This window comes from Sciurus carolinensis, chromosome 7 (genome assembly GCF_902686445.1).
Source record: "Sciurus carolinensis chromosome 7, mSciCar1.2, whole genome shotgun sequence".
NCBI lineage: Eukaryota > Metazoa > Chordata > Mammalia > Rodentia > Sciuridae > Sciurus > Sciurus carolinensis.
Genome location: NC_062219.1, coordinates 74,003,984 through 74,014,034, shown reverse-complemented (window position 1 = coordinate 74,014,034; position 10,051 = coordinate 74,003,984).

Here is a 10,051-nt window from a genome sequence, read left to right as displayed (position 1 = left end):
TAATAATACAGTTGTATCCTCGGCTTTAACAAAATGTTCAGTTCTTTGCTGTTTATTGTCAATGTAATTTCCTTCACATAATACAAATTAATGAGGAGATAAAAAAGAAATTTGTTTTTCATTAGTTACTAATTTAAGGATTTCCAAGCTGATTAATCAGAGTTCTTCTAGCCCATCCCCCTGCCCTGCCAGCTCTCCTCTGCTCAACTGATGAACCATTTTTCTTCCGAAGAATATTTTTTGCAGTTAAATATTTGTTTTGGTTCCTTAACCTATAGTGATGTTGAATTAACTTATCCATCTGCATTTTTCAGTTTTCTGTTCTCTCCTTGCCCACATCATGATACCAATTCGTGTATCATACAATTTCTTGTCTATTTCTCAAGCAGCTCCCTTTTCTTTTTCATCTCATCTCTCAAAATTATGCTAGTCTTTTTTTTTTTTTCTTTTTTCTTTCCATCTTTGACTTTAACTCAGTGGCCTCAAGAGAAGTCTCTTTCAATGTGTAGTTATCTCCAAACACACATGCGCACACGCACGCATGCTTTTGTGCACACACGCACACAATAACTTTTGCTGTTAGGAAGCTTATTGATTGCTCATTCAACTTCATCATAGATATTTTTGTGTGTGAATTCTAACTGTTGCTTGGAAAATTCATATTTTTCCTCAAGTTTTCTGACAGAGTTTCTATTATCATCATGTCTTCTCCTTTACTGGTCGACAGACAAAATCCAATTATCAATTGTGAAATAAGGAGGAGGTGGGTCATTGAGGGCTCCCTAGGGGAGACAGACTTCTTCTCTCATAGGAACTGGCAGCAGGGTGGTATTCATGGGTATGTAACTTATGTAGGCTCACAACCATGCTTAGACAGACTCCCAGCTTGGTTTAATGCACTGTTGTCATGGTCCTGAAATTCTTAATAACTTTTTTTTTTTTAACCAGGGGCCCTGCCTTTTCATTTTGTGCCAGGCCTCACAAGTTACATAGTCAGTACTGTTTCTCCAGCAGTAGTATATCTTCTAAATCAAATACAACACTATTTTAGTCAGTTTTTCCACTGTCATGACCAAAAGACCTGACAAGAACAATTCTAGAGATGGAAAAGTTTATTTGGGGGCTTATGGTTTCAGAGGTCTCAGTCCATAGATGGTTGACTCTATTCCTCAGGGAATGAGGTATGGCAGGACATCATGGCAAAAGAGTATGGCAGAGAAAAGTGGACATGGTCACCAGGAAACAGAGAAAGAGAGCGCTGCTTATCACAACAAAATATAAACCCCAAAGGCACACCCCAGTCACCCACCTCCTCTAGCTGTCCCCTAAATGCCTACAGTTACCATCCAGTTAATCCCCATCAGGGGATTAATGCACTGATTAGGTTAATACTCTCATATCTCAATCATTGCACCTCTAAACTTTCTTGCACTGTCTCATACATAAGCTTTCATATCTAAACCATAACAAACACTGATATTTACAGGCCCTGGAACACCAGGAAAGTCAGAGATGAGCTGGGCCCTGTATTATCCACACAGAGGACATAATAGGCTTCTCTCTTGGTAGGAACTTTCACCTCCTGAGACCCCTGGCCATTTGGTGATGTTCACTCCAATGCCTCCTTCTTCCCAATCTTAGACCTCGTTTTTCCTTCTTCTTGAAATTTCTCATCTGAATTTCATCTGTCTCACATCTACCACTAGGTAATTTAGCCTAATCAGGTGATTGGTGGTGACACACACCAATACTTCAATGGTTGAAACACTCAACCTAGTATCTAAGAACCTCTGGACCTGAAATCTGAGCTCAACTATTCAACATAGCCTGAAAAGGCATCTCCTGAGAGTGACTAAAATGCTGTCTAAAAGCAACAACCACCAAGAGGCAAGCTTAGGGGAGAAGAAAACAAGCATTTTAAAAGAAAGTTATTTAAAGGATGATAGGATGATAAGAGACGCAACAGGGATTTAAAAAAATAGCTGGTTCTAAGGAAAAGGCACATACTCATTACTTATGAAGATATATGCAAAACTAAGTGAAAGGAGACAGGAAAGGTCTCCCAATGAGTATAAAACTGATTGAGATGTCAACTGTCATCTGTTACTTAAGGGCCTATTGTGAAGGAAAAGCTGAGATCTTACTGGAAAACAAATGGACCACATCTTTCTGTTTGCAACGCACATGTACAACCATCACCAACACCAATGACAACTGACAATGATTATGTACCCAGCTTGTTCTGTTAGACAGCTGCTCTTAGAGATCAGAGTCTTTATCTTTTTTCTTAGGGTCTGATTTTTTTTTTTTTTTCAGTTTCGAGTACTTGGTATGTGTTTCACAATATTAGATCAATTCATGATCCTCATTTTCAGTACTTCTGTGTTTTGCATTGATGATGACATTCAATGCAGATTCAATAAGATTTGAAGAATAATGAGCTTGGAGCAGACTATTTGGATTCAAAGTTCCATTTTGCTGTTATCAGCTTCATCAACTCGGACATGTGTCTAAACTTCTCTCTGCCTCAATTGCTCATCTGTAGAAGGGTTATTGGGAGGATTAAATGGGTTAATACACATAAGCTCTGAGTGCCTTGCACATCCTAAGCACTCAGTAAACATCAGCTATTATTTTTGTTGTTGATTTTCCTCTCTGCCTCATGGGAAAGCAGAGTTGACCCTGCATACATGGTGAGGTGCTGCTTTCTGGAGCTCTGGAGCCACATTTCCTGCTTGAGGCAAAAGCTTGCTATGGCAAAAGCGTTCCATAGCATCCTCACCTCTGATGGCAGGAGCACAGCTGGATTGGAATGTTACTCAGGACACCTTCCAGGCAAAGCTGTTATAGTCCATGCTAATTTCCTGAGGAGATTCATCAGGAAGAATGTTTCTGACAATTCACATTCAAAGCAGACTACAGAAATATGACTGTGCAGTGATTAATGTTATTTTCATGTATTGATTAAGCTCGTGGAATGGCAAATGAAAAAGCTAGATGAGGATGATATAGCCCATGTGTAAGGAGGAAAAAGATGTATTCCATTTGGGGGAAACCTTTCCAGGAAGTTGGTGGGACCAAGTGGTGGAAATCCCAATGTAACCTACAGAACTACAGTCCCTAAAGAAAGGCAATCGACCTTTGTTCACCATCACCATAGCCTCTACAAACCAATAAAATCAAAACTAATTACACAATAAAATATTTAGAAGTACTTTATTTTAGTTTAACCTGCTAACACAATCACAGGCCTTGGCATTTTCCATTGCTTACAGTGTCTTTGTGGAAGGAATTCACCCTATTAGGTGACAGCTGTTCTTGATACTAAGATAACATCCAATCTCTCTTCTTTGTTTCAAATGCAAACCAGGGACATTTGTGACTTACTTTCATAGTGTCTAAAGCACTTGAGTTTTTAATTGATTATTTTTTAGAATAGCCAAGCTTGCCATTGGAGAATTCTTTGAATTTTCAAACAAAGCCCAATGCCACAGAAACCCTACTGAGTCCCAGGATAAAGCAATATTATATCCTGGAGAAAGCATTTGATTTCAGGAGCAGCCACACTAACGTTCATCAACAATATCCTTCAGTGCCCCCAGTAGATGCACTTAAATGGACTCCTACTGGATGAGATTGTCATGATCTGCGACCTTCTTGCTCTCTCCCCACGTGTATCAGAGTCTCACACTGAACTTACTAACCAGAGTTGGAGAGTCCCCAAAGACGCAGCCAAATTATCAGAAAATTATGGTTCTGTGCAGGGAACCAGGGAACCAGAGGAGAAGAAAAACAACTTTTATGTCCCAAACTGGTTTCCATAACAGCTTCTGTCAGAGAGAGCCATGTGAGAACATCAGAGAGAGGATGACAGCAGGGTACTACCATCAAAGTCACCTTTGCTCCTTGAACAATGTGCATTGTCAATAGCTCAGTTGCCAATTGCTTAATCTAAACTTTGTGAGTGCTTTTCACCAGTTTGAAAAGAAATAGTTCCAAAGAATAGCTTGCAAGACTTACATTTCCGCAGATTACAGATGGGTGACCCTTTCCTTCCTTTTGGTGTGGCAGCCTAGGGGGATGAAAGGACAATAGAGATAAAACCGCTAGGAGAGTGTATTTACCTCCATGCTCTGTAACCCTAATGGAATACATCCCCGGCTTGATAATATTAGGCTGTTTGCATTAATTGTCCCTTGTGTGTGACAATCACACTGTGACAAGTGTCATCTTCAACAAGGAGATGATTTTAAATATTTCATTTTGATGCAAACATCTTTTGCTACTAATAAGGAATCCCAGAAAAACAAGTGCTTCTACATAGCTTTCCCTCACATATGCTGACCTACGGTAAGATGATAGAAGCTGACTAATTAGCAAGCTAATACTCCAGAGTGCCTATGCTTCTGATTTCCATTTTTCAATTTTCTGATTTTCATTTTTCTCTGGAATGAAATTTGAAACCCCATCTTTGGGAGGCATATTTTGGGGGCAAGGGAAGGAGGAGCAGAATTTCCCTCAATCTCATTTGAAGATACAAGGTGCGGTGTAGGATTTATGTCTAGCTTTGCAATCTCTATTCTACAGGCATCTCATTGATATTCAAAGACTTAAGAGTTAGATCTCCCTTCATGTGTAGAAGGCTAAGGGGTGAGGTCTTTGGGGTCCAGCTAACAGAATGCTCTTGTTCTCACTTGAGGTTTCGAGTGATGAAAAATGTTCAGAACCTGTGCCTGAAGGATGTGTAATCAGAACTAAAGAAAATAGTTGAAGACAACTCACTAAATTTAAAAAAAAAAAAAAAAAACTAAAGGAAGAACAAACAAACACACATTACAAAAACCCAAAAACCAACACCAAGATGCAAAGCCAAACGTTTCAAGAACCAAGAAGATTCAATGAGGGAAAAGATTTGAAGTAGAGATGGAAGGTGAGCCAAGTGAATTCTTGTGATTCTGTTATATCATATATGTGATGACATGCTTTGCAATTACATCCATGGTTCCCCTGCAAGGCAGGTGCTATGGTTTGTATATGAGGTATTCCTCAAAAGCTCATGTGTGAGACAACACAAAAGGGTTCAGAGGGGAAATGATCAGGTTGTGAGAGCCTTAAACTGATCAGTGAATTGATCCCTGATGGGATTAACTGAGTGGCAACTGGAGATGTGGGGTGTGACTGGAGGAGGTGGGGCCTTGGAGGTATGACTTTAGGGTATATATTTGTATCTGGCAAGTGGCATTTATTTTTATCTGGCTCTCTTTTCTTCCTAGTCATCATGTGAGCTGCTTCCCTCCACCATACTCTTCTGCCATCCCCTTGGGCCACAAGGAATGGAGCCTGCTGTCCATGGACTGAGACCTCTGAAACCATGAGCCCCCAAATAAACTTTTCCTCCTCTAAAGTTGTACTGCTCAGGTCTTTTAGTCACAGCAGCAAAAGGCTGACTAAAACAGCAGGCCATTGAAACTTTAATCTTTCCCCTCCCTCACCCCTGCCCTGGAGCTGCTGACCATGAAGAAATTCTCTGACTTACCTGGTGTATTAGTCAGGGTTCTCTAGAGGAACAGAATCAACAGGAAGTATGATTATAAAAGGGGAATTTGTTAGATTGACTTACACGACCAGAAACTGGTTAGTCCACAATGGCCATCTATAGGCTGGAGAGCTGGAAGAACCATAGCTGCACAGTCCAAGAAGCTGAAGTCCCATAACAAGGGGTATCAACAGTGCTACCCTAGTCTGAGACCAAGGCTTCTGGAAATGCCCTCTAGAATCACTGGCAGATCCACTTTGGAAGAGTGAAGAAGTGAGAGTCTGATATCCTTTGAACATAGAAGCAGCTATCAAAAACCAGTTCAAGAAAAGCCGAGCTTGCACCTGCATCTGCTTCCTTGTTCTTCCAACTTTTATTCCATTCAACCCACCATCCTATTGGGTGGTGCTGCCCACCCTTAGGGAGGGTCTCCACTTCAGTTCACTATCCCACATTCCAATCATTCCTAGACACACCCTCTTCAACATACCCAGAAGCCTCTAGATCATCCACATCTTTTAATCCAATCAAGTTGACAATTCAAGCTAACCATTACACATTGGTGTGATGGTAGATGTCAAGACCTCTCTTCCAGAAGGTTTCCTGTCACATACATGAGAGGAAGGAGTGTGGCACAGAAATACCAAGACCAATCTGGACAGACCTTGCTGGGTTTCCCCACCTAGTCCATTAGCACTGGATCATATTCTTTTTGCCCCCTCACATTTCAACATAAATGTCCTTGTTTTAATCATGCCTATGCAATTAAATCTCCATAAAAACCCAAAAGGAAAGGCTTGGAGATTTCAGATGTTTGAACACATGGAAGTTTCTAGAGGGCAGCACAGTCAGAGAGGGCATGGAAGCTCCACACCCCTTCCCATGTCTCTTGTCTCATGCATCTCTTCATCCATGTCCAGGAATAAAAAGAAACCAGTAAATGTGTTTCCCTGAGTTATCTGAACCATTCAAGCAAATTAATCAACTTCAAGGAGTCGGGTGTGGGAACCCTGGTTTATAGCTGGTTTGGTCAGAAGCACCATTCATTTTGGGGCTTATGACTGGCATCTAAAACAGCTGGGGGCAATCTTGGGGACTGCACTCTCAATATGTGCAGTAGGATATTATCTCCAGTTAGATTGCATCAAGTGCGAATTAAATTTGGGGACACTCAGTTGGTGTCCACTATAGAACTGATTGCTTGCTTGGTGTGTAGGGAAACCCTCTCCCCACCCCCCATGTCTTGTGTCATAATTCTTTTGTGTTGATTGTTGTGTGAGATCAGAGGAAAAACAGTTTTGGGTTTTTTTTTCCTCAATTCAGATTCTGATCCTCACTCTTGCTTTCTAGGGTACTCGAGGTCCCTGGATGGATTGGATGTGTTGGAAGGGGTTGATTCCAAGTGGACAACATGACTCCTTTCCATATGTGGACTTTGTTATTATCACATGACATCCAGACATCTCTAAGAGTACATTGCATTTGGAGACAGTTTCTTCCATTGAAAACCTAGAGTATAAAAACATGGGTCTTAGACATAAATACCATATTTTTAGATAGAAAAGATGCACAATGTCTATGATGGGCATAGACCCATAGGCCTTGGAAGTATTCTCTTGCAGTTTAAATTTAACCTATTGCTATGGTCTGAATATGTCCCCCAAATTCATGCATTGGAAACTTGATTCTCAGTGCAGTGGTGTTGGGAGGTGGGACCTCCTGGGAGGTTGAGGTCAAGAGGGAGAGGGTTTTCTCTCTTCTGCTTTGATGTTATGTGAAGACAGTTTGTCTTTTTCTTGCCCTTCACTTGCTGTCATGTAAGGCTGCAGTAAGATGGCCCAAGCTATATTCTAGTACCTTAATCTTGAATTTCCCAGCCTTCAGAACTGTGAAGCAACAAATTTCTGTCCTTTATAAGTTACTCAGTCTGCAACATTCTGTTATAGCCAACAGTTGTCTTCCTGGTTTTCTCCATTCAGTGCATTGAAGAATGGGAAAGATGAGTGCACTTAGAAGGATGGGGTTGAGGCAAAAAGATGTAGGGTGGAGAGGACCATCTCCATGTGCTTGGACAAGGAGGAATGATTCTACAAAAAAGGTCCAGATAGATTTATGATATCTGAGAGGCAGAGGAGTGCTGAGTAGAAAAGACTGCTTTAATGAACTTGGGAGTTGTAGATATTCATCCAAAATACTCAAGAGAAAGGATGGAGAAGGATGGAGCGAGGTCAGATTCGAGACAAAAACCCCAGGTCTATAACCCACAAAAGAGCAAGTTGGTGGTCTTATTTTATGGACTGTTTGTCAAAGGTGCACCTTTTCCCTCTTTGCACCATGTTAGGCTAAAACTATATCTGAGTTTTTAAAACTGGGTTGGCAACTTATTATCAATGGACACTTAGGTTCACCTAAAAAATAAAAAAGATATAAACCAAAACCCAATCAATAAGTCAGAGGTGATATCACTTGCCCAAGTGGATTTCAGATTATATATATTTAAGGTCCTGGAGATATGGCCCTGGATCTGTGTGGAATTGAGAGTTTGAAAAATAACTGTGCATAAAGTTTGGAAATGTAAAATGCTGCCATATTTGTAAAAAGAGATCCATAAAATATTCCCAATCAGCTCAGAACAACAGAAATAAACCTTATGATTTGTCAAAGACCTTGGGGAACAGGAAGGAGTTGCTTACGAGAAATGTAAAGCCACGTGTGGCTTGTGCCACAAAGTAGGTGTACCGAAAACTTAAGCCATGAAATTAGCATTAGAAGCTAGTTTTGCACTATTGAATGACTTGAAATCTCTAGTGGAAACACATTTTAACTACTCAAAAGTGGTTTTTCTTCTTTTTCTTTTCTCCTACATCTAGAGCAATCCAGACCTCCAGGGAAAAAATAGGCCCTGCAGAAGATGATTTCACAAATTAAAAAATTGCAAACCACATGAGGAAATGAATCACCACAAAGGAGAGTCAAGACATAAAAACAAATGAAAATTAGCTATCCAAATTTTGAACATAATAAGCTTGAAACTGTAGATTTGGGAAGAACTAAATAGGACTTCTAGAAATGAATAGAGCAGAGATAAAAATAATAAAGAGGATATGTTTTAGTGTGATAGGAGGTTACATATCAGAAAGGCACATGTTTTTATTTTATAGAGTAATGATGAATGTTATGAGAATAAGGGAATTTTATGTAATATTTATAAATGCCAACTATGAAGATCCATATTAAGTTTTAAAGATACCAAAATCAATTAAGACTACCCAGTCCCTGACCTTGTAGAGCTCTTATTCTAGAGAACAATAATAGTGGGAAAAAGCAATAAAATGTTGAACAAAATAAAGAGGGTGTAAATGAGAAAGTGGTTAAGCCTATCTACCAGGGTTGGTCAAGGGGCAGTCAGAAAAAGCTTTGTAGAGTAGAAAATACTTGACTGGATCTTGAAGGATAGATGAACATTTTCTAGACCCATAAAGAGGGGAAAGTCACTCTGATTAGAGGTGTGTGGTAAAAATAAAATGGTATGGTTGAGCCACAGAAAAAAGGGCAAAGGAATGAGCATAGAAGTAGCCAGGGGTAGATCATGAACAGCAGGTGGTAATTTTTACAAAGACGTATAAGGGACACACAATAATACAATACTTGAGAACTGGAGTCAGATTGCTTCAGCTGAAATCTTGAATCTGCAATTCACTAGTAAAGGAAAGTGTCTCAAGTAACTTAAGCTTCCCAAATCTCAGTTTCTTCAATTGTAAAATATGGACTGATAATAACAAAATCTTCAGAAGATTGTGGTGATAATAAATGAGATTATGCATGTGAACACATGGCACAGTTTCTAGTATGTTTTAAGGGGTTAATGATCATTAACCCTTGTTAATATGACTACTGTTCACATTAATATAAAGATAATTTGAGAGATGAAAGAAATCAACATCATAGTATTTGTTCATTCAACAAATATTTGAGACAGTGTATAAGGAATTGGGGACTGATTTGGAACACTATAGACTCAGTCCCTGCCCTCAAGAAATTCACATTTTAAAAGTGAAGACAAATAGTAGATGACTAAATATCGTCTTAATTGATTACAATTGTAATAAATGCTGCCTAAGGAGGCATATTAAATGCATCGTCTTGATCAATAACACCAGAGAATTATCAGAGTTGCAATCATCTCTACTCATCTCCTACCTCAGAGTTATTGAATTGAAAACTCTGGGCATGGGGTCCAGAAATCTGTGTTTTGAAAAATATTCCAGATAATTTTAATGCAAGATAGCACTTGAAAATCACAGTACAAGTTTCTTATTTCTTTTAATGTTAAGGTTTAATGAAGGAAGATCTTCATTAGAGTTGAAAACACCCCAACAGCATCTGGAATAGAGCCATTGACAATTACTTGGCTCCAGGTACTCTTACTGAGCCTTCAGCTTTTTTGAGGACTAATTTAGGTTTAAAAGACTTGTTTCTTAAATTGCATTTTGGTAAAATCTTAAGAAAGAAATC